The sequence below is a fragment of the Anticarsia gemmatalis genome, chromosome 16 (genome assembly GCF_050436995.1).
Source record: "Anticarsia gemmatalis isolate Benzon Research Colony breed Stoneville strain chromosome 16, ilAntGemm2 primary, whole genome shotgun sequence".
In the NCBI taxonomy this organism is placed as follows: Eukaryota; Metazoa; Arthropoda; class Insecta; order Lepidoptera; family Erebidae; genus Anticarsia; species Anticarsia gemmatalis.
In genome coordinates, this window is record NC_134760.1 from 3,044,777 (window position 1) to 3,072,113 (window position 27,337).

Here is a 27,337-nt window from a genome sequence, read left to right on the forward strand (position 1 = left end):
TACCCTTTCCTCTATATAAAAAAATGTTTCTTCATACAAAATTTTCTCTCTATCTCTTATCTCCGAAATGTCCAATAAAAAGATACTTTCTTTTCTAGCTCGGGTAAATAACCCTGATCGACAATATAGGTACTTAGGGGTTTCATTATATCTATACCTTACACACAATTTTTATACTTTCGAAGACACTACACGTAGGGAAACAGGGTTAAACTTATTTATGTTGTAAAGTCTCTTTGAACATGGCACTTTTCGTCAGACTATTATCCTAGCAAAATTAGCCTTAGACTTAAAAAATAGTAAAGATAAAATAAAATGTGTCTACACTTGTTTTTTGCTAGCTCAATTTCGCGTCTCACAAAAGCGCAAGGCCTTTAACTTAAATTACCAGACACCTCGGTCGTTTGTTGCGTTTGCCCATATACGTATTAATAAAATATTGCAGATGGGGATAGTCATTATCGCGAATTACCTACCAAAATGAGGCAAGCCGACTATTATTATGCCAATGAACACATCATAAGCTTAAAGGAATTGTGGCAACATTTTCTAACGTACCTTGAAAGCCTTCAATCCTCCTATACATTGCTACGTGTAATCAAACCACAAGAATCACTTAACACTCAGTAAAACCTCCCTCCTTGTCACTCTCCCCTCCCCCTCACTTTGCCCCTCAGACAGCTGTCAAATGTGCATTAAAATTTGTATGTTGAGTATAGTTTACGTAGAGGTAAGATTGGATGAATTATTCGATGTCTGCGTATGACATTTAAATTTTATAAAAAAACATGCTTTATGCTTAATTTATCTGTACTGTACTATGCGCTAAAGTAGCGTTTGATATAAACTTGAAAATGTAGTTCTTGCGAAATACCGTAGGGGCGCTGGTTAGGTTTTGCTTAATAGCGGTATGAAATCGCACTTGTCCGTCAGGAAATAATTATTAGTAATTATCTAACTCTTGAATTATAAAGAATATTATTATAACATTTATGCAACACGAGTCCATGCTTTCCCAGTTTTCAAATTCATAAAAAAAACAATTAAGTGTTTTTGCGTTGTGTATTAAAATTAATGCGAAATTCATCAATTTATGTAGTTGGAATTAAAATAAATAATATCCCAAAATGTTGTTTTTTAGGCGCAGGATTAACAATTTCAGAAAACATCAAATTTCCCATTACATAAAAACTCCTATCATTCTCAGCGGAAATAGTTTTGGAATCGAGTTTAGCCGTTTCTGCTCTGTAACTAATAGAAAACCAAATAACTAGTATTTTAACGAACTTTTATAACTTTTGATGAAGCCGATTGCACCGAATGTTTGCTTAAATGATAACATACCATAAATATAGGACTATTAGAGACCCGAGAGGTAATTTCCTTCTACTACCGAAATATCGATAGCCGGCTAGCTTTGGCCAAATATTGTATTAAAATCTAATCAGTCCCTCTGACGGGCGCCGTTAGAACTAATTTTAGTGTACATTATACATGCCAAACTCACGATACTCAGTAGTACCGACTGTATAAATTTAGCTAAAATAAGTAGTAAATATTCCGATAGCTGGTTTATTTTATAATTGGTGGCAATAAAAATCGCATCTTAGTTTTCTTAGACTAGAGTGATTAGAAGTTTGATTGTGTGTGCATGTATAGGTTTATCCCCAAATATAAAATCAGACAATATAACCTTACTCATACTAAAAAAAACACAAATACAATATATTTGCATTAACCTAGAGATGTAACAGAATGTATTTCAAATGTGTAAAAAAAGCATAAAATGATTTACGAATAAAGGACAAAGTAGAATCGCCGTGCTTCGCTGTTTAATGTTCTGAAAAATCGTAAAAGCCGGCAAAATGGTATCGTACAGTTCACGAGCAATGCCATGTAAACTATATAATAAAATGGTTTAAATATTTTATTTAGCATGCCTTTGTAACTGTTTTAAATGATTTTTATTGTTAGGAATTAGAGCAGCATTTTATTTTTTCAGCTAAAAAATTGCATACGTTTCGTAATGGATCATTATTCCGTACAATTATTCGCTTTGCTTACATTTACGAACATGGGTTCAAAAAAATTACCAAAATTGAATTAGACCGGGAAATTGTCTGTTAAAAATGCGTACTGGATAACTGAAAACTGTAACACGATTTTCTTCAGTTGGTACTATCGAGTTACGAGATTTTGACATTTAAAGTGTACTGTAAAAATAGTTCCTACGGCACCCACTAGAGGCGCTGATCACCTTTTCATACAAAATTACCAGATTGCTAGCTGGTTGTCGATAGTCAGTAGAGAATCAAGCTACCACCTAGCCACCACCTTTCTAACTTCCGCAATTGTTAATAATATTAGCAATCCCTATTGATTTTGGATTGCTTATATTTAGGTAGGTATAATCAACAAAATTGAAGTGCAAACAAAATATCGTGTAGGTTACACGTTTAAGTGCATCTTCTAACACACCTTCAAGAATAAAGCATCGTGCATAAAGTGAAGTTATAACCAAGGCCGTATCACTGAAGAAATGTGATACCTCTTTATGCTCTTAACAATCACTAGCGTGACATAAAAGTGTCCTTTGGATATCTTATAAAGCTTTTATGTACTAACTTGAGAGCTGTTGTTAGCACTGGATTGAAGGAATCAACGTTTGTAGGTACTGCTACAAACAGATACTGTTTAAAAATAGAAGTGATTAAACTTTATTCTTTGCTCAGTTTAAAAAAAATATTAGAACCTAATTTTTCTCATGTAAGTTATGAAAATACTGTGATGATATATTGCGTTTTATAGCCATGTCGTGTCAGATCGAGGCATACTTTATAAGTTTTTACCTTTTGGTGGAAGAAAACATAGTGATTAAACATTGAAATGTTTAACATTTTTCTTGAGGGCAAGCCTGCAACCCGTACTTGGTTATCGTGGTGGACACAAGACCCAGTCCTCCTTTGTTCGGGACCCTTGTCCAGCAGTGGGACACTTAGGGGTTAAAAAAAAGTAATGGAAACTGTAGTACTATTTAACAAAGGCATGTATAAATAATTTGGCAAAGCATTACGTGTCATAAAATTTTAAATATATTACAGACTTGTTTAACAAACAATGAAATTTTACTTCAAGGGTTTCGCTAATTGACAAAAACTCAGTGACTTGTCAATACTAAAGTTTCAAACAAAGTTGAACCTAAACGTATTTATGTATCTAAAGTACCTAATTCATCAAAATTTCTCAACAAGGTAAAAAAAGGTTTTCGTGGTTCGGAAAGTGACCTTTGGTTCTGACATGTTGTTTGTTTAGGAGAGTTTGTTGACCCCTCATTTCGTTTACGAGTATGTTACAGACATGCTCTTGACAGATATAAAGAAAGACTTCCGTTAATATAACCTTTGTTGAAGAAAATGCTTTTTTTGTAGTGTATTGTATATGTTATTTTCGTAATAATTTAATGAATAGTATTTTAATATTTTTGCAGCACTGTTTTGTATAACGTAGTTCTAAATTTTAATATTTACATCATTACAAAAGCTTTTTAAAATTTAAAGTTAATGTTAGCAAGAAAAGATAACATTTTTAAAGTGCATTTTTATCATTTTATAAGACAACTAGCTGACCCGCGCAACTTCACTTGCGTCACATAAGAGAGAACGGGTCAAAATTTTCCCCGTTTTTGTAACATTTTTCGTTGCTACTCCGCTCCTATTGGTCGTAGCGTGATTAAATATAGCCTATAGCCTTCCTCGATAAATGGGCTATCTAACACTGAAAGAATTTTTTAAAATCGGACCAGTAGTTCCTGAGATTAGCGCGTTCAAACAAACAAACAATCAAACAAACAAACAAACTCTTCAGCTTTATTATATTAGTATAGATTAAAATAAAGAAAAGAATATTGGCATTGGAGTTAACTTAATAAGAATTGTAATTTCTTATAAATAAAAACACATCATCATTATGCATAAAAACTAATGTCAAATAAAAAAACAGTTATTTGTACAATATCTATTACATTATTTTAACGACATAATCGCACCATCAAAATGAATGGTCCGCGAGGGAAGCAAAGATAAGCTTAATTACACTCGCCCAGGGATTTAGAATATGCATCAATTATAATTATCACCGTTATATTTTAGGTTACTCGTCCTATAGTAATAAATGGTACTTTATAAATCGTTTTCACTACAACTTTACTAGCCAACCATTGTAAACTTTTATTCGAGAGGAAATATATTTTGCTGTTACGCTTTCACTAGCGCTGCTTTTAATGTTTGGAATGAAAAATTTGTTATGTGTTTTTGTGTCTTGCATAACTACAACGTTTTTAAATTAGAACACTGCCCTCTGATATAGCTGTAAATGGCCATATTTCATCTTGCGCAATATATTTTATATAAACTTATAGTATGAAAATTTTACACATTGATTAATGCGAATGTTAATCCCGTGTAATACCACATAGGTAGATAATACTAGACAAAAAACCCCTAAATCAAATGCATCAAAGATAAAGTATGTCAGGAGATCATTTTATTCTTTGACCAAAAGTTCTCAACGGAATACAAAGTCTCCACCCGCACTCGGTGAACTCAAGGCCTAATCCTTTCCTTATTTCGGAAAAATACCTATGCTCAATAATAGGACAATAATGAGTTAAATTTGTTTAGAATAACATTAGGCATAATATAGAAGGTAAACAGGCGTTAACTTAACAAAAAAATATATTTTTCATACAACCCATCATAACACATTAGAAACTCCAATCCCTTTGTCAAACTTGCAAAAAAGTTGTATAATCAAATTATACGAAAGGGTAAGTATATTTTTGTACAAACTTTGTACATGCGAGTGGCAGTGAGGAAACAAAATCCTTTTCCCCCGAGGCGCTTGACAAGTTACTGAATGCTCTGAGTGACTAATGATGATGGTTTCACATTAGTGTCCTCAGGGTGTTGTATGGAGGATATTAATTTTGTGTTTGTTTGTTTGTTAAGGAATTTAAAGAAAGATTTTGTGAACTTGTGAGGCTTGCATTCGGATGTATGTTTCGATAATTTAAGGTTTAAGGTACGGTCGCCTGCGAGGCACTGATGTTCTAAATTCTGAGTTTCTTTTATCATTGCCAGTCGTGAAATTGGCACTCAGGGCTCTTTTAATTTATTTTAAATGGTTTTATTTAATTTGATGGACTAAACAAATTAGATTTAAACATAATAATTAGTAGAAAAGGACTTTTGCAGTAACGCTTTTTATGAATAAATTTCTTGATTGGCGAAGAGTGTGTGTAGTCTACAAAAAATGCTAAAGTTTGTTTAACCAATAATGTGTTAACAAGTTTTCCCATTGCCTGCAGTCTACAACGGTAGATAACTTTCAAACTATCCGCATGCATTGCTTCGATTGGAGGATAGTTCGGATATCTCGAATCTCTGAATCTACTGGGATATTAAAATGTAAATAAACTTATTACCGTACACTGCCATTGTTATTTTCTGGACTACTGAATAATCCCTTAAGACTTAAAACTTATCTTTGTTCTCGTCACATAATAATATGAGTAATAACTGTTACTCGGCTTTTAATAATGAAAGCTTATAAAATTTATAGTTTATTATTTATTTATATATAGCTTTTAAAATTTCCTTTTTTTATTGGAATGACAGAATCAATATCTCGCTGGGTTTTATAAAATTATTACAATCTATATAAACTGAATTCTGTCAATCCGTATACATTTAGGCTTCATTTCCTCTTACGCAGTCGACGGTTGCGTGGGTCAGTAACGCACACTGTTTCAGTCGCTTTATGCATGAATACATTTGCTAGCGTCGCTGTGCAGTGTCACATTAACCATTGTTTATACTCGTACGTTCGACCGACGTACGCGACGTATGTGCCAGACGTTAGCGTAGAAGAAAATGAAGCCTAAGTTTGCAAAAACACCATGTCTACGATAAACTCTACTCGTAAACTATTTCGGTTCTATTTATCACTCTTGATTTCATTCAGTGAATAAAACTGTTTACTTCCTCAACTCTAGAGGGATTTAAAAAATAACAGAAGGTATTAGTTGCCAGTCGTAAAAACTAACTGAAAGGTTTATTGCCACAAAAATAAACATACAATGTAATGATTGATTGTATACAGACTTTTATTAGAATATATAAATCATTGGATCTATGTACTTTTTAAAAATAAATGTTATTGCTACGTTAAACGATAAATTATGTCGAACAGGAAACTTGCTGTCTTACAGAAAGGTACTAAATGTATTTGGGATTTTCCTTTAATTTTTCAATACCTACTGAAATAGGAATTTATTCTTTACTGCTGAAATAAAATAACAGCGTTTTTTCAAAACATAATTGTAATTTTATACTTTTATCAACGACAAATAAAGACAATAATGGAACAAGGTTCGTACTTTATTGCAGAAAGAACTATATGTTTATATTAAGTAACTTCGCCTGTTCGTTACGATTTCATCGCTAAATTACTGCATCATTTTAGATAAAATTTGGTAGAAATACAATAACAATTACGATGTGTTATACAAGCATTATTTATTTCTGCTGAATGGTGCTTTAGCATAGCATGCATGCATGTACTTACGTATTGTTAAAAAAAAGTCACTTTAAACTAAAATCCCAGCCCAATTTAATTACAACCTGATATTAGGCTACCTAAAACAAAGCATTAAGGCCAAAATACCTTCAAACAGAAATAAGCTTTATGTAAATCAGTTTTACGAGCCAAAATCGCTTAATTCAGCCAATCAGTACCTTTCCACCCACGGAATAGCTGTCAATGAAAGTATTAGATTTCCTTTCAACAACGAGAATGGATTTGTTGTCTAAATATATTGATAAAGGAACTAGATACTTTTAGGTATCAAGCTTTTATACGACAGGCAACTGTTCTGTTGTCTCGTAGAAAATTGGAAAAGACTGGAAGACTGTAGTGTCTTCAGCCAAGCAATATAAGCCAAGCAAATAAAAATAAATAGTATGAGTAGTAGATAATATTTCCAAAGTTATATTTATATGCTGTATTGTGTATTGGGATATAAAAATACGATACTGTCTAACGTAACTGGTAGTATATAGTCATATATCAGGCACGCTATTTAATGATGTGCTTCATATATATGGCAAAAGACTGCCTCCCAATATTGCATACATTAAAACTTCTACCTTCACCTACGGTTATAAGAGGCGTGAAGTTTAAAATAAAACACTAATAATGATACTAGAACATAGTCTTTGTATCAAATCTTCACTACTTTCTTACTGCTTAATTCTTTTTTTTTATCACACAGCGCGGCGTCGTAGCCGTGAATTTCAACAAGCTCTCATAGTGTTCTACGGCACACTGACTGGACTAATATGACGAAATAAACGTGTATATAAGAGTAATTATAGTCTTAAGGTAAGTAAAACTTTCACACCAAAGTTGAACCGCATATTGGTACTAAAAGTCAATTTATTTTACAAAACGATTTTATTGAATTTAATTATTACAACTCAAGAGAGTAATGTGCGGTTCGGTGACATGAGACGTGCGACCGTAATTCATTTATCTTGTAGTTTTAAGCTTTATTACTGAAAACAGTGGTACTCTAAATTAAAATTACGAAGTTAATTTAAGCTGCAGTGACCTGGGAATGTGTGTGTGTTTTTTTTTATATAAAACGGCAGATAAAGCGCTAACATTAAGATGTAATTTTTTTAGGTAATTTTATAACCAGTTAATTAACTTTTGTATAATAAACTAAACATTTTTTAATATATTGTAAAGTGTAATATAGCATACAGAATCAAATATAATGGCGTCTCTGAAATTTACAAAAATAAACGACTACTGTAAGATTTGAAAACCCAAAATTTCCGTTGCTACAAAAACTTTCGAGAGGGAATCGAATCCACGACAGTATCAGTAGGTAGCTATGGCATGACCTTCACCTTAACCATAGAAATAATGTATTCATAAAACACACATCATCTATTTTCGGCCTCCTATTACTATTCATAATAGACATTCCATTTCCTAGTTCCTCCTCATGTTTTAAACATAATAACATATCCTAAATCAACAACTAACTGTTTAAACACGAAATAACTTAATATTACTACATCTATAATACTCTACCTCATTTCTTTGTATAATTCGCGGACCACTTAATGAGATTTTGTTCATAGAAATTATAATTAAATATTGTTTAGACTAGACACGTGTTAATAAAATTAAGCTGTATGACATTTTCGTTAGTTTAGTAGACATTATTATATGCTGTAGCACGACTATCGACAACTGTTTAGCTTCCTGGAAGTTTTGTATGAAAATCTCAAATAATCAGCGCCTCTAACGGAAGCCGGTGAAACTAATTTTGTAATACATTTTAAATATCAAACTGTTGATAACTCCGACTATATAGAATTATGTTACCGACATTTCTTTCAATTTTAGCCTACTTTCGATGTTAGGCTTAATTTCATCATCAACTAGCTGTATAGCCCACAAGTCTGGCCGCGTTTTTGTTAAATAATAATAACCCGTATATTACCGGTATACTTAATCATCTCATCAACTGTTTTAGAATTGATCCAACAGTTTTGACATAAAGGTAAAAAGAAAAGGTAAATTGCTTGCACATTTATAATATCTACAAGGAATATGGATAATAATATATACATATATTAATATTGCCATACTTAATTAAGATCAAGCTACCGTGCAGTACCGTTACGTAACGTAATACCTAATGTAATGTATAACCTAAGTACTACGCAGGAGATAGGTACAAGCTCTTGTGCAAGAACAAGGCAGTGTATAATGATTTATGTAGCTTATATTAAGGCGCATATAGTTGCGCTTACCGGTCGGTAAACCATCAATGGTTTAAGCAAAAAGTACCTATATGAAAGAAACATAAGGAGTTTGTACACATAGTATAAAAGTACCGTCTGCCGAGCGCCATGGATCAAAGGCGTGAGTTTATGTACTTTAAATTGATAGTTTACTTCACGCAACATTACTTTTTCATAACCTAAGAGTCAAAAATATTACCCCAGCCTATTTTTTCTCAATCTTTTCGCGTAGAGAACCATTAGAGGACAGTTATGAGCAAAAATGTGTGTACGCTGTCACGTTTCTAAACAGGTAATTAGGTCCTGGGATGAAAATATCAATGTGAATTGTAAAACATATTTCTTTATTAGAATTAGTTTGTACATGATTGTAACAAAACGTATACTGCGAAGACTGTAATAATACAATTAAGTAATAATTGGACAATCGGATGCACTCAGTTAGGGCACCTATATGAGCAAGTGTTGTCACACAATGGATGTTGGGCAAGTGTTGTAAGCGACGCGGTAGACCAAGAGAATGTTGGCGTGGCGATTTGCACACGTATCTGGGAGGGTTTGCAGGAAATGGTTGAGAGTCGTGACCAATGGAAAGTTTAGGGAAACCTTTGCTCAAAAGGTGGCGAGGGGTCGCGGATGCGTGGCGGCGTCAATGGGATCCGTGACGGTGGTCGCGTGCTACTGCTCTCCGAACTGTGTCCCGTCTGACTTTGAGCGATTCCTTCAAGAGGTGTCGAGGCTCGTCAGATGGGCACACCCCTCCCCCGTTCTCGTGGCTGGGGATTTCAACGCCAAGTCTGTGGCGTGGGGATCTCCGGCAACTAATGCCAGGGGTCAGGCGTTGGAAGAATGGGCTGTATCGCTTGGGTTGGTTCTGACCAACCGGGGCTCGGTAAACACGTGCGTGCGTCAACAGGGCAGCTCGATAGTGGACCTCACGTTCACTAGCGCCGCCCTGGCACGCCGTGTCCAGGACTGGAGCGTGCTAGAGGAGGTTGAGACGGCATCCGACCACCGGTATATCCGGTATCGGATTCTGCCTTCTCCGGCCGCTCCGAACAGGCCGGGTCGGGCCCCGGGTGGGGCCGGCCCGCGGTGGGTGCTGGGACGTCTCGACCGAGAGCTGCTGGTCGAGGCGGCCTTGGTGCAGTCCTGGAGTCCAGCGCCTGAGGGCCCGGTGGACGTGGAGGTAGAGGCTGAGTGGCTCGTGGACGCGATGTCACGTGTATGCGACGCGTCCATGCCGCGGGCCCGCCCCTGCCTCCCCAGACGTCAGGTGTATTGGTGGTCACCGGAGATCGCGCAGATTCGACAGAACTGCGTGATCGCCAGACGTCGATACGCCCGAAGCCGGCGTCGTCGCCGCAACGAAGCCCGCGAGGCCGAATTATATGCCGCGTATAGGGACTGTCGTAGAGCTCTGTCGGCGGCTATTGTGGACGCGAAACACAAGGCTTGGGAGGAGTTCCTGGACACGTTAGACCGGGACCCCTGGGGGCGGCCCTACAGGATGGTGCGTGCCAAACTGCGCCCCTGGGAGCCCCCAGTGACGGAGAGTCTCCAACCCGAGTTTCTGGAACAGGTACTAGCAGGCCTGTTTCCGGACCGGGGGGAACATCCTCCCCCGTTTGCGGTTGCGGCGGCGGTGGATTCGGGGAGCAGTACCAACAGTGAGGAGTTTGAGGAAGCAGTCGCGCCCGAAGTCACCTTGGACGAGTTGCACCGGGCGGTGGACAGGCTGAAGGGCCGTAACACCGCTCCGGGGCCCGACGGAATTCCCGGACGGGCATGGGCATTGGCTCTGCCCAACGCGCTCGAATCCAGGGTGACATGGCTGTTCTCCTCGTGCCTGGCACAGGGTAATTTTCCCCGTAGGTGGAAGACGGGAAAATTGACCCTGATCAAGAAGGAGGGACGCCCGCCAGATTCTGCGTCGGCATTTCGTCCCATCGTCTTGCTCGATGAGGCGGGCAAGCTCTTTGAGCGCCTTTTGGCAGCCCGTCTCACCGAGCACTTAATGGGACCGGGACCGGATCTCTGTGACTCGCAGTTCGGGTTTCGCCGGGGCCGGTCCACCATTGACGCGATCTCGCGGGTGAGATCCCTGATTGGGGACGCAGTGAAAGGGCGAGGGGTGGTCGTGGCGGTGTCTCTTGACATCGCCAACGCCTTTAACTCGCTTCCCTGGAGCTGCATCCTCGCTGCGCTCAGCCACCACCGCGTGCCGGAGTACCTGCGGAGAGTGTTAACATCTTATCTCTCCGACAGGTCCGTAGCGTATCCCACGCGGGACGGGTGGCGCCAGAGGATCGTCAAGTGCGGTGTTCCACAGGGGTCGGTACTTGGTCCGACGCTGTGGAACATCGGCTACGACTGGGTGCTGCGGGAACCACTCGTGGCGGGGGTCCACGTGACTTGTTACGCCGACGATACCCTCGTCACGGCCCGCGGCGATACATACCCAGAGGCGGCTCTCTTGGCCACGACCGGCGTCGCCGAAGTCGTCAGCCGTATTCGGCGCCTGGGACTCGTGGTTGCCTTAGACAAATCCGAGGCCATTTGTTTTCATGGGCCTCGGCAGGCGCCGCCGGTCGGCGCGCAGCTAGTGGTGGGCGGAGTTTCCATCAGCGTTGGTAGGTCGATGCGGTACCTAGGCATCGTCCTCGACAGCAGGTGGAACTTTCGGGAGCACTTCCTTCGCCTTGCACCCAAACTTGTTGGAGCTGCTGGGGCACTGGGAAGATTGCTTCCGAACCTGAGGGGGCCCTCGGGTGCATGCCGCCGGCTTTACACCGGCGTTGTGCGCTCGATGGCTCTTTACGGGGCGCCCATCTGGGTGGATGCCCTGAATCGCCGGAACACTGCGGTCCTTCAGAGACCGCAACGAGTGATGGCGAACAGGGCCATACGGGGATACGTGACCGTCAGCTTTGGAGCGGCATGTGTCCTCGCCGGGACTCCCCCATGGGACCTTGAGGCTCGTGCCTTGGCGGAACGTTACCGTCAGGCGAGGGCAGAGAGGAACACGGGGACCGGGTTACTGCCAACGGGGGCACTCGCACGGCGTGAGTGCCGCGACGAGATCGTCCGGCAGTGGTCCGAGCGGTTGGTAGAGCCAAGCGCCGGTGTTTTGACCATCGGCGCTATCCGACTGGTCCTGGATCGATGGGTCAACAGGCGACACGGGTCGATGACCTTCCGGCTGACGCAGGTCCTCTCCGGGCACGGTTGCTTCGGGAGATACCTGTGCCGGATCGGCAGGGAGTCGACGATGGCTTGCCATCACTGCGGCTGTGCCGAGGACACGGCGGAACACACACTCGCCGTGTGCTCGGCGTGGTCGGAGCCGCGCGCGACGCTTGTTGACGTCATCGGAGCTGATTTGTCACTCTCGACCGTGTGCCAGGCCATGGTCGACAGTGGCGAGGCATGGAGCGCCATGGTCACCTTCTGTGAGGAGGTGATCAAGCGCAAGGAGGAAGCGGAGCGGGTCAGGGAGCTCGATCCCCTCGCTGACCCAAACCGCCGACGCCGCGTCGGGCGCAGGCGGGTGGCGCATCTGCGCCGCCTTCCTCCTTAAGTGGAACCTCCGGGTGACGGAATTGGGACTTCCGTCGCCCACAGGAGAGGTGAGGTTCCCAAGATAGGTGATGGGCGGGTGGTGTCACGTCCATCGTCTATGGTGTTCGATGCCGTCACTATCCACCCAGGCGGCATCACCAAGGTAGGGCCCCCCCTACAGGGGGCGAGCCGCGCATGGCGTGCGTCTTGCGGTACTAGCTTATTGCGGTTATCCCGGCGCACGTCTTTGCGGAAGCGGTTGGACACTCGTCAGGTTTTTAGTGGGCTCTACGGCGGACCACATACCCCGTTTGCGCAGTCCCAGTGCGGCGGGGACCTAGCCGGTGGGTCAACCTTTACAGCGACCCCGATTGGTTTCCCTGACGGAAAAAAAAAAAAAAAGGGAAACCTTTGCTCAACGATGGGACAATAGGAAAAAAAAGAAAAAAATTGGACAGTTATAAAAATGCGGTTGATAACACGACAGTGTTTACATATTTTTGCCTTCAACTGTACCTACTTCAACATGCACCCAACCTACGCAAATGACCTCTAACTGAAAAAGGTGAATTGGATTATGACCTTTTTCCCTTCTCGCAGGGCTTAGGCTTTAAGTTATTTATTTCTTTAGTATTAAAGTACTTGATAAATTATATCAAACGGTTTAGGATTACTGTTGCGGACGGAAAGATAATTTATTATTTCTTTTAAGGATATTTTTCTATATTTCAATTTAGGTTTCTTTGACGATTTGTGAGTCTCAATTGTAAAATATGTAATCGTATGTACGTACGGCGTACGGCTTCGTTTGTAAAGAATATACAAATAAAAAAAGTAGAGAACGATTTTTTTTCTTAATTACAAAACTCGTTTTGTTTTTTTGTCCCATCATTGTTGCTTTTTACCCTACCAACATAAAAAGAAAAGAAGTTAAAGAGACTAATCAAATCGCTCGAACTTCTAAAAGTTCGAGCGTCACCACAAGATAATTTATACTATTAGCCACAAAAAAGAAAAGATGAAAAGCGTAATTTCCTCAAATAGACAACAAATACATATAATTAATTACAAAAATTATAATTGTTTTCAAATATCTACCATAAAAAGACCTCAATCACTTCAAGAACATTATCCACAAAAAGTTGAGGCCTCAATATTCGTCAAAAATACGATCATAATCATTGCAATCGGTAAAAACAAACATACAAATAGTAATATTCATCTGTAAAGTTCTTTTAAAGAATAATGGTACCCTTTAAAACAAAAGAAATTCTTTGTTGAGAAACCTCGCCAATTTTCATTGCGTTTTTATGAACTGGTGCTAATCAACCTTCTTTTTGTTCCTGCATTGTTTTCAATAAAGAAAATAGCACCTATTCAATGTATTGTTAATCATTACATTCACTACATAAATATCGTAATGATTGCATTGATATTCGTACATGATTCTGTACTTCGTGGCGCAGTGGTTAAGGTCACCATCTACCATTGGGATCGCTATCATCGATGGGATGATGGGATCGATGGGAGGTCCTGGGTTCGATTCCTTTGTGTCCGTTGTTTGTATGTTTGTAAAAGTCCCTGCGACACAAGAGCAATTCTGAGTGCGGGAGTTGTGTTTTTTAAATAAGAAAATAATAAAAATAAGACTTTTGTAAACTTGACCGATTGTTACTAGAAAACCGATAGAATTATTAATGAAATACAAAGATCTAGGTTTAAAAAAAGAAAAAAACAAAATAGAGTCGAATTGAGAACTTCCTCCTTTTTTGAAGTCGGTTAACAAGTTTCATTTAAATACCCCACATATTATATATATTCAAATAATAAAAAAAACGTTTCACGCGTTTTGAGTAATCAGGGAACACAAATAAAATTTTATCAAGTTGGATTGATAACCTCCTCCTTTTTAGAAGTCGGTAAAAATATTATGAAATTACAAAAACTGATTCAAGTATATTCAGAAATAATAATCTGACAAAAAGTATGTAATAACCTTTACAGTATTCTCTGAACGTATTTATGTTAAAAGGTCGAAATGCCAAAAGGGAATTTAACTCCTACGATCGTAATTTGGATTTGATATTAAGTTAGAGGATACTTCAAGTATTTATTTAATAGCTATTCTTCGTTTAAGATTAAATATTGGGCATAATTTGTTGGGGTAGGCTTCGCCGTACAAACGCTATACTTTTTAAAGAAAAATCTTGTTATTTTCAAGTTCCAGGGGCACTAATATCGACTGGCTAGCAGCTATAGACAAGTTATATTTACTTATTAATTTAGGTTATCTTAACATAAATTATATACAAAATGTATGATAATGTTGCACATGCAATAACTATTAATAGGTTTGACCAATAAAATGATATGCAACAATTATATTATTATAGGAAGCTGTAAGTTACAAAATCTGGGCTAAAATTTAGCGCTCTATACGAAAATCGAAACGGAGACCCAGTGATCAACTGTCATATTTATATCTAACCACCCAGTCTACAGAAGCAGTTACTTATGACTGTATTGAGAAGATAAATTATGTTTGATTTTTATGCTCAAGGAACGAGTAGCTAACGAGATATTTTGTATGAAAATGTAATCAGCGCTCAGGAACTAATTTCTCAAGTTCGATTAAATATCAATCGGCCGGTACTCGATGGTCCCTGGTGAAATCGCGCCAGAGTAAACGAATATAATATTATAAAAGTAGTGAGACAGGTAAGTGTGATAGCAGTGACTCAAATTGTAGATTAATTTTATTGTTAATCAATAATCATTCTACCATAGTGCTAACAATAGATTTTTTTGTAATCATGAATAAAAAAAAAATGTTTTTTTTTGTAATTATGATGGTAAGACTAGTTGTTCTGGTACAAAAATAACGCGTTTTATTTCAAAAGCAGCCAAAATGTTAAATACAATTAACTAATCGCGCTATTGTTACTCTTATGATGCCCGAGGGTTGATTTCCGAGGCGGGAAAACATCGTATTTAACATTCGTTTGTTTTTTCGTAGCAGTTAAGAGACATACACTTAAAGAAGCATAAATAATCTCTCCTCTAAGACATCACAATTGACGTGGCATAATATTATTAAATTGCATCACAGAATATGCTTACGTCACAACCTAAAATAGACTTACAAATCTAGATTAGAACTCACGTGCAGACTTATAAACATTAGACTCGTTACCCGAAGTTTATTTTATAACACGCCTTCTGGCCTATGTAATAATGCTTATCTTTCATTTACATGCTAAGAACGTATTTAAAGAGAACTTTGAAGGCATATGGAGATAAAGTCTTTATATACGCTAACGCTAAACGATTTTGGTAGTGTAGAGTGAAATTTATCTACAGATACGAACCGTGTTAAGTACGTTATAGTACAGACTTCAAATTTGCGTACACTGAAATTGTCTACCAAAAATCCATTTTTTTTAATCAGTTCTTATTGGACTTAGTCTTCAAGTGTCTCCATGTAATATTTTATCAAAATTGTTTCCGTAATTTATCTACATAAGCGTATCTGTGACTCGATTCTCTTCTACTATCGACCACCGAGCTGTCATCTAGAAATTTTGTATGAAAATCCGATCAGCGCCTCTGACGGTCGTCGTAGGAAATATTTTGGTAGAACATTCTAAATGTTCAAATTTCGATAGCTAGCCGGTTGTCGGTAGTCGATAGTGGTAGAGAATCGAGGTACTGATACATAAATATGGTCAGACTTTTCCACGTATAAATTAGTATGAATTACCTAATTGCTGTTGTCACAACTAAGTGGGAGCGTAATGGTCCAATGTTTCGAGGAAAAGGCTTCATAAAAGAACAATAATAGTAATTAATAAAGCAGGTACACGTGTTCAGAGCATACTTTGTTCGTATTACACGTTTCAATTAGGCGTTGAGTTTTAAGTAGGGCACCAATCAATGAGTAGCAAAATCAAACGAATGTAAGGCTTCACGTTTATAGGAAAGTCGCTAGGATTTCTAATAATATATAAGAATATTTACATACATTAATAAAATCACGCCTATTTCCAATAAGGATAGGCAGAGACCAAAAAACGCCACTTGGTACGATCCTTACAATCTTCCTTTGCTTCATTCAAATCTATACATCTTGTTATACAGAATGTTCTGCAACACAATACCGAGAATATTAATTCTTATACAGAAAGCAGAATTTTAAATAACTATAATAGGTTTTGTTTCCCACTCTGCTTCCAAAAATTAATTGGGAAAATTATGTATGTTATGGCTTTTTCTTTAGCTTCTGCTGTTATTGGCTACAAATACCAATTTGCCATGGCCTCTGAAAAATGTAACACTTAGTTATTCTATAACTATAAGCTATAAGCGCGACCATCAATGGATTGGCCGCACTGAAATGGCTGACCCCTAGAATCGACCAACAGAAGTCTCTTGCAGTAAAATGTTAGTTTTAATAACTTCCTGGTATAAATAAATTATTTAAAGGTCATAAAAAGCATATTATATTAAGTGTAAAGTAAAACGAGATGAACTGAGTTATAAAAATCTAACGACCTTTAAGTAAAAGGTTAACCAGGATTATTTAATGAAATCTTAGTTACTTAAGTAAATGTCAGTACCTATAATCTAACTACGTTTATTAAATAATGGTGCAAATGGTGCAATGAGAAACTAGGCTAGGTTTCAGCCGAGACTGTAATTTGAGGATTATTCTATGTTAAATCTTAATTTTATTTACAGAAACCTTAGTGTTAGGTAATTTTATTTTATATCATTACGCTGGTTATATCTTAAGTTTTTGTAACTATTTTCAATCAATAATATATAAAGTATGATTTATGTATTTAGAAACATGGGTACAGCTAAAATTATTAGAAGTTTTATAGCCATTTTGTATTTTCTAATTTATATAAGTATATATCTCAAAAGTAGTAGAGTTTGGAAACATGCCTGGTAAATGGCAATAGGCCTCCTATTACGTGGGGACTATCATTGTTGATGGCAAAACATGAGTGTATACCATACATCTCTGCTTACACTTCTGAGTATAACAGGCGTGATATTATGTGCCTATAGTTTTTAGCCTATGCACGACATAATACAATCTCTAACAAAAACTACTAAAAAAAACTAGTGCGATCAAATCTTGAAGTAACGTTTGTGCTTGAGAAACCAAAATTACAAACATAATTATATAAATAACATAAATCACAAGTTCCAAATACCCTGTATCATCACAGGGTCTATGCACAAGGGTCTTAAGACGGTCCAAATTAGCTTAAAGGCTTGTCCTTCGGGGAGCCACTGCCCTTCCGACTCAGCGTATACTAATTGAGGTCTCTATGGACTTCTATATATAACTTAACATGAGATACTATTTCCTGCTTCCGAGAGCTTATGGACTGTTTAGTGTATGTTTATGATGGGTAGTGTACCATGTAATAGTCAAATGTATGTTATGATTACACCACAGCTGGGTAAATTTCTTCCTTTTTAATGAGTGGCATTAAAATCTTTTGTTTTTGATAACAAATGGCTATTTGATTTTAGCAGGACCTAAGACTAGACTATATTAATCAGAAAATTAATAAACTCACCTTTGTCTATCTTGTGGACCTTACAACTAGGCTCTAAATGTTATACTATTACTGATACAACAAATAATTGTTATAAGCAGTACTTTAGCCCATTACGATTACCTGGCGTTGATTGTGACAAAGTAACATAACTGCGTTAATAAGTGCGCTAAAAGAACATTCATATCAGTCTCCATAATAACTGTTTAAAGAACCTGTAAGGGCAAATACTCCAAACAAAACTTTATAAAACAAAAAGTTCTTAAGCTGTATTTTATCTACACTTCGTAGGAAAAAATCGTGTCAAATTTAACAGAAAGAGTTTAAAACTGAATTGTAGAGCACATACTCCATCTACTAAAATCTGTCGGGAGCTTTGACAGATGTCAAACGAAAATTGAATACCGAGTATTTTATAGTAAAAAACAAGTTGTTGCGCGAATTGTCATGTGCTGAAAATATCGCTTGGAAAACTGTCATACAGTTATTTTGGAGGACTCTCGAACTATTGCTGGCTGGACGTCAACGACACAGGCAAGTGTCAACGACGATATTAGTAAGTTGAAGTGTTTGAAAACATACCTGGGGTCTATCTCGTATCTCAGTGAACAACTATGAAAGCCACTATGCTGTACATTGGTTTATTCCTTAGATTATAGTGATTAACACGTTCCGTCAAAGGAGCAATTTACTGAATAGTGACCATCAATTTGACGTACAATAGTCGTACGCTGAAAACGATGCGATATCTTTGAAGGTGTATTGTAATGTATATGTAATGTAGAACAATACTAGTTTTAATTTGGCAGGTGCCTTGAAATTAAGCATATCTTTTTTCTGCCCATTCCAAGAAATAAATTGCATTGTCATTGGCCTGTATACATGTATTGCAGATGATTAAGGTGGCATCAGGAAGAATTAGTGCACTTTCGTTCGTTGCTATATTAAAAAGTATGTTAAATGAAATTAGCATAACATATTTTTTTTACTTTTACCGAGGATTATTTCCCACGCGTATGTAATGTATAATATTATGATTATGTATCATCACTATCACCATGTCAGCCAAAAAACGTCTACTGCTGGCCCTAGGACTTCATATAATTCCTCAACTTTCATAATTTATTGTACTAAATATTAGAAACAGCAAATTGTATGAATATCAAAAAAGCCATTATTTGATACAAGAATATTTTCTACAGTTTTCATCGCGTGCCACGGTTTTGTTTCACAGCGGAATGTGGAAACTATGTAGTTCAAATATAACTTCCTTGTCAAAAGGCTCACCACACTATTTTAGCAATTTTGTACAAACATTCTGAGGAATAAAGACAGGCATGGTATTTTTGTATCGTGTTTGTTTTTTTTTACCTTAAATTATATATTTTGTAAGAATTGATTTTCATTTCAACCCTCAGTCTTAAGGTAATGGGGTTAGCCATAAATCGCATACATAGTGAGGTAATCCTATCTTTAGTTCTAGATGGTCCCACTGTTGGACAAAGCCTGCCCCCTAACTTTCATAAATCATTTAAATCTCTACGACCATCAGAAGCAAACATCTGGTACTGTCGAAAAAAATTCACATTTTAATTTAATTGTTGTAAAAACGTTTTTTCAGTGTCAAGCCTATAAATAAAACATCAGAATTCCCACTAAAATTACGAAGTGAACTTGAAAAGCGTTGAAGAAAATTGCGCGAAATTACACATAAACATTCTGTTTCGCGTTATATTTAGCATAACTGAAATCTGTCTGTAATTGACTCACGTGTTTTGAATGTATCACTCAACACTCACACTCGTACAACTATTTGTTTATACATCAGAATGTTTGGATAAGAAAGTGATGCTTAGAAAATAGTCCGGAGCAACTGAATCTTTGATGGTGTTTGAAAAGCTTTAAAAACTCTCCGCTGTGTAACGTTCCGGTGTCTAACGTTCCGCTATGTAACGTTCCATTATGTAACATTCCGCGGTGTAGCGTTCAGAAGTTTTGTGTTCCACTGTGTAAAGTTTTCCAATATTTCTTTCACTTATAGATATCACGGTCCACTATTCAACGAAATGTCACGCCTGTTTTCCAAGAAAAATAAAGTAGAGTTGCATTAAAACATCTATAGAAAATGGTGCTTCAAGGAACTGTCCAATATTTTTCGGAATGTTTCAAAAGATGCAATGAAATACCACCATTTTTCTGAAAATACTTTGGCAGGAATGCAATTATAGAGCTACCTAACACCCATTATATTGTAATACCATGTAATAGCAGTATAGTACCTCTAATTATACACCCAGAAATAATACCCGTGCGAGGACACCTAGTGCCATCTAGTGAATGAAATAGGAACTACTGTTACTACATACAGTAATCATCTTTTCTCACTGTTTAACTGGGCCTTAATTGTTTTGATATTTTACTCACTTACGATTTCACATATCTGATATTACCTTCGGGTATTAAAGGCGTCATGATATTTTTTTTATGACGATTTTATCTGAAACTAGCGACCCGGGATCCGGGTAAGTAGTAAATTTTTATCCCGATAATCCGATTATCACGGCAGTTTTTATCCCATTCTTGGCTTTCCTACCTAAAAAAATACGGATTTGTATACAAACATAAGGTAATAAAAAATCAAAACAAATTTCGCGGTCCCGAAATTCCATTCTTGTAAGAATTTTTATCTCGTTGATCTTGATCTATCACTCACAATTACAATCACAATAAAAAAAAATATCCAATTTGATGTATTTGTTCCAAAGCACGTTCAAAAATTTCGGTGATATACATAATTATTTTTAGTTTACAGTGCATTTATAAATAAAGAACTACGCTTTTTATTTCATATATCTTAGGAACATTCACATGAAATTTACTATTACACATAAAGTTTAATATTAAACAAGAGACTACAAATAAACCACAATTTACAACAGCCTGTACATCTAAAAATACATCCTTTGACCCCAATCACAAGAGGTTAAAGTAATTCATTAAAAAGAAAATAGTCGTAAGAAGATTTTCTACTTAGAATAAAAACCTCCACGTAAGACGATTACAGGATTACAAAGAGAGGAAGGACAGGGGCGCTCAACCTTCTCCCATGTACTTTTTGTTACATCAACCATATTAAAATCTACCCAGATTATATCAATCCATTGTGTTACCCCTGGCGGGAAAGGTTTCTTAGAAAATACGGTGATCTGTGTTTGGATGAAAATGGATGAGATTTATTGGTGTGTTATATTTTTGACTAGCTGACCCGCGCAACTTCGCTTGCGTCACATAAGAGAGAATGGGTCAAAATTGTCCCCGTTTTTGTAACATTTTTCACCCGTACTCTGCTCCTATTGGTAGTAGCGTGATGATATATAGCCTATAACCTTCCTCGATAAATAGACTATCTAACACTGAAAGAATTTTTCAAATCGGACCAGTAGTTCCTGAGATTAGCGCGTTCAAACAAACAAACAAACAAACAATCAAACAAACAAACAAACTCTTCAGCTTTATAATATTAGTATAGATGACTTTTAAACGAGGTGTATATAAAGGAGTATGGAATACATTCGATTAAATGTTCTGGCATCTATAGCGTCAGTCCGATGTAATCCATACTAATATTATAAATGCGAAAGTAACTCTGTCTGTCTGTCTGTCTGCTACTCAATCACGCCTAAACTACTGAACCAATTTGCATGAAATTTGGTATGGAGATATTTTGATACCCGAGAAAGAACATAGGCTATATATCATCACGCTACGACCAAAAGGAGCAGAGTACCAGTAATTAATGTCACAAAAACGGGGAAAAGTTTCAGCCATTCTCTCTTGTTGGACGCAAGTGTAGTTGCGCGGGTCAGCTAGAAGGAAATAATTTATTTCCAAACACCGTTCAGTTACAAAACTTAGTAGAGAGCCTTGTTTTGTGGGGATCCCGGCTGTCGAAGGTATAAAAGTTCAAAACTAAAAACATTAGTGACCCGTAGGCTTATGCAGCTATCAGTAGTCTGTTTGATACAATCACTTTATTTTGAAAACATATAGATTTGTTAATTATAATCTAGATTACTTAGATGCCGAGGCTTTTTACTAAATTGTCGTTCTATAGTAGCTACTTAAACTAAATTCGGAAAATTCATTATCAGCACTGCATCTGATTCACTCAGAAATGTACCCGAATTGTGTTATAATAATTCTCAAACATTACTATTTCGACGACAGAAGATAGTCATAAATTTATTTTTAGTCGAACATAAATCGTGTCTGTATTTTCAGATCAAATATGATCGACACATTGTTTGTGCGCTATGCGATAATGATTTATGAAGTACTTATAACCTATGTATGTACCTACCTGTTATATGACCTATACATTCATATTTATAATAATGAATGCCTCCGTGGCGCAGTGGTTTAGGTTGCCATTGCCTCGGGAGGTGGTGGGTACTATTTCAACATGAGACAATTATTTGTGCGATCCACAAATAATTGTTTTGGGTCTGGTTGTACTTTGTGTCCGTTGTTTGAATGTTTGTATTAGCATTCTTAGTGCGGGAGTTGTCTCTTTAAAAGAATCGGAATAAAAGTAAATAATAGAATATCAGTCTACTAAAACTCGCTTATTTTAATTTATCTACAAACATGTTATAATATATTCCATATTCCATATAAATATTCCGCCCGAATTCAAATACAAAAAGAGCACTTTTATAATTCCTTGAATTGAACAAAAGAGTTAATCACTATCGACTAGCACGAAAAAGTTGTTACTTTTTCAATAATATTAATTTCACACTGAATGAAAAATTAAAAGTGCAGTCATCCGCATATTGTTTCATAAATATTTAAATAAAATAAATGGATTGTTGTACGATTAAAATATAAAAGGATTTTACAGAATTTTTTCAAAGTATTTCCGAATAGCAATAAAATGTGTAAAAAATAAATAATTTGTATTTGACGTCAACGAAAAATTGTCGTTGTACATCTTCTCGGAATTATTTATTTTGTATCCGGAGTCTGACTTTGAACAAATTTTTAAATTTTCTTTTTTCACTTTTCAGTACAAAATTCTCACATTTCTCGTCGCAGTCGTTAAATAAATATACTGTGGCTGGAATCTCTACTACTATCGCCTACCGACAACCGGTTAGTCATCGAGAATGTTTGTATGAAAATCTAATCAGCGCCTCTGACGGGCGTCGTAAGAACTATTTTGGCAGTACATTTTAAATGTCAAACTTTCGATTTTTGACAGTAGCGTCTGCAAAGAATCGCGCTACTGAAACCTTCACCTATATTTTGTTACAATATAGCTATCCATATGCCATAATATATGTAACGAAAATAAACCTAATTTTACATTTAGAACATTTGACACATGTCACCAGTATTATGCCAGAGATAAATCACTCTCAGATATGTCACTATTTATAAACCAATTGTATTGAAAAGGCGTAAGTTACTGTGACCTATAAAGAACCTATTGTCCTTATTTAAATTAAATTTGTACTAAAAATTCTACACACAGTCTAATGTTATGTAAACAATAATCGTACAGTAGTGCCGCGTGTATTGGGTTCGAGTCCCACCCGTGACAAATCATTAGGTATGTGGTGAGTATTTGCTCTAAACCTGGCTATGTTTATCAGTTATTTGGTTATTGTAGTAAAAGCTCTGCTTAGTCTGGAATCAAATGACCGTGTGTGAGTGGTTCAATGATATTTATTTCTTAATGTTGTTTTTATGTGGCAATAAAGAAATGAATATCGGCTGAAAAAGTAATAAATGGCTGAATTCCTTTTCAAGACATCCTTATTCAGTTTGCCTTAATTTATCCAATGCGTTTAAACCGTTTTCAAGTGATACAAAGACAAACAAACATACCCTTACATTTATAATATCATAGATGTTTATCTCAAATACATATTAGTATGGAATTTTTGTGATCGTGGCAATTGTCTTCGGAAATTCGGTTAGCTCTCTCTTCGTACTAACGAAGCAAACGTTAGTTTGACAATCAGCACTTGTGTCAAACTAACGTGCTTGCACCATGAAAGCAATTTGTTGGATATATTTGAACATAAATATTGAAAGTAAACAAAGCCTTTGAGTTCAATAATTTCAATGAACTTTTGCATGCTGTTTTATTTGTGAATACGCCAATCTGGTTATTATGATGTATTTAAATAGGTTTATTTGTGGTTTATATTTAACGTAATTTGCTGATAAATATAGCACTAATTTGTCGGTTAGTGACGTCATTACACACAGTTTATTTTTAGTGTAGGTTGTAGTTTTCCAACCAATACTTTTAGCTTTTCGAAGTGGGAAAAATAATTGGCGAGATATCGTTATGGAATCAACATTAGTGATAAAAAAGTTGTTAGATTTTTTGATGAGGTCGCGATATGGAATCTAAATTAGTGATTTATTGCTTGTACGAATATAACAGAAACATGATAAATTACTTAGGCCTATCTACATTAATATTTTTACGGCTAAAGCGTCGAAAATCGGAGGAAGTATGTAACTTTTACTGCTGTTACAAAATAACATAACTATATTTAAATAATTATGTGTGTAAAACATTTTTTGTTACATATAAAAATATTAATTTACGGTCTATGCTTGTACTTAGTTTACGGATACTAAAATATCAAAAATCAGATTAAAAACTGATCGGGAATTACACTTAAAAATAATAGTTACTGGAAAAACGCACTTCCTATGATGTAAGCTTTAATTGGCGTAACGTGAGCGCATTAATAACTTTTCGGAGAAATCCGACATCAGCTAAAATATGAAAAAATACCGAATATACATAAATATTCTTTATTTTTGAATATGTATGCATTTCCATTATTGAAGACAAACATACATACATACATAATATCATGCCTTTTCCCTATAGGGGTAGGCAGAGACCAAAAATCGCCAAGGACTAAAGCTATTTCCATTTCAAATTTCTGTTTTACACGTTCATCTATTCTTTTGTTCCGAGACTACGGATTCGCATTCAATTATTCAATCAATCTAGGAATCTTTTTGTTTTTAGTTTCATGGTACAAAACCACGAAGTAAACCAGAATATTCTTGGTTCTATCCTTACATCAATTCCAATAAAAACCACAAAAAACACAAAGAAAACAAGAATATTTTCGTAGGTAATTTAAATATCACGGGATCATCACATATTTTACAAAGACATAGGTACTAATTATCTACATAAATTCACTAATATATTCTCTTACAAATAAATCTCGTATAAGCAAAAGTTACACAGCGCTCGGTCACTTTCAATCAATTTCAAATCTGTATAAAAGTGAAAAAGACAAAACACTGTATGACTTAGCTTACACGATGTTTGTTATTAAGACGATAAGAAAAACTAGACAAAAAATTCAATCAATTTGATTTCTTAGCATTTCATTCTAGATGTTCTACAATACGCATAGTCGCCAAAATACAAAAAGACGTATGTACAAGGAAATCATCAACCGCTTACGTGAAAAATATTTGCAATACGAATTAACACGTAGGTCGTGGATGCCGTCTGTGACAATAGTTTAGAGGCAGAGCAATTCAGGCCTCCACAAGTGGCTCTTTGTGACCTTGCTCTAAGAACTCAAGGTCTATGCGTTTTTAACTCGAAAAAAATATTTGTAAGCTTAATTATTGACTAAGAAAAGATCTCTATAATTGCCCGTATACTGGATGTCTGAGTGAATGCATCATTGTGTGGTAAAAAAAGAAATTAAAATCATATGAATTTTAGAAAGCTGCGGAAATAATTTCGAGCAATTAAAATTAAATTCTTCGCCGAAAAGGATTTTTATTTCGTTTTATTTTTTTCATTTTGTAAATAAATATTTTTATTAAAAAAATATTAATCATTTTTACAAAGCTATCCGATCCGAATCAATATATTTTTAAATATAATGTTATAAAAATAATATTGATGTTAATTTGTTCATTAATTTCTTCTTTTAACACAATAAATAACACAAATAACATTTAACTACATTCTTCTTCCAGACTTTTATCCAGAAATGCCAAATGCCTATTTTTATCATTATTCTTTATCTAATAATTCGATATCGGGAATAAATAAACCTACCGAAGTATTATTAACGGTAGCAAAGATTATTTTGCTTGATAAAAATGATAACGTTTGCAATTTCATGTCACTCCATCATGTAGTGTGCAATTTATTTGACCAATATTATAATTTTCTGACATGTTTTTTGCAAAAAATATGTAAGACAATTTTATTTATTTATGTAATATTAACACTTTCAGGCGAAGCAATATTAAAAAAATTAAATTAAATTAATAAAAAAAAAATATATGAAGAATTGAATGATTTTAAAAATACCTATTGCAAAAAATATGTTGAGTAATTTTATTTATTTAGGTTATAATTAAAATATATTGCTGTGTTGAAGTGTTAATAACTTCAACACAGCAATAGTATAGAATTTGCCAATTTCAAAATATGACGAATTAAATGATTTTTAAAATATAATTTCAAAGGAATAATAAAAATCTTTGTACTCCAAATTATCGTGTAAATTGAAAAGCTAAAAAGGCACTAAAAGGTTCTTACTTTGTATAAAACTTGATCATTTAATTTCCGAAACTAATGGCGAAGTTCTATTAACATTAAAAGGAAAACTTTTAAAGTACTTACGTGTAAGTTGATGTTTAGAACTTTTCAATCACACACTCAAAGCACAGACACAGATCTTATAAATTCAGATCTGTGTAAAACTTTTCTAATTTACGTCACACTTGAGTTATTCATTTTTGCAACACTAATAAATTCAGAAAATCACTTTTAAATTATTAATTTAATAGCTTCCAAATTTCACTTAAAGTCGGCAAATTAAATCGTAAAGTTCGCTACACTTTCCAAATTTAAATAAACTTTTCATTAAAGAAAATAAAAAGTTATTATAAAACACTTTTATTTCGAAACTCAATTCGATTGTCATTTATTTTTTTAAACTGTGTATTAAAATGTTATAAGAAAAGAAAATGAGGTTTTCAATATTCGAACTCGGTTTTTCGCGTCAAGTTGGAGCGAGACGTGGTCGGCCGTCGCGTGCGGTAGTCTGTATTCGACTGTAGCGTCGACTCTATACTATGAAATTCGAACCACGTCAAGCTTTGTAGCCGGCGAGCTTTGAAAGCGAACTCCATGTGTTTTTGTAGTCTTTACTTTTTGATTTTCAGCTGTCGTTTAGTGTCATTAAACCTTGTAATTTATACACTATTTTTATAGTTTTGTGTATTATAAATAACAATAAAACGAAA

General features: G+C 36.1%; 1 protein-coding gene across 1 annotated transcript in view; it reads right to left on the minus strand.

The window, feature by feature from the left end:
- Window positions 1-27,135, minus strand: part of LOC142979199 (neuropeptide CCHamide-1 receptor-like) — a 215,115-nt gene extending 187,980 nt beyond the window's left edge. The window contains exon 1 of the mRNA XM_076124006.1: window positions 26,712-27,135. The gene's annotated coding sequence lies outside the window, so the exon portion shown is untranslated. The remainder of the gene's footprint in view (window positions 1-26,711) is intronic.
- Window positions 27,136-27,337: the final 202 nt, after the last annotated feature.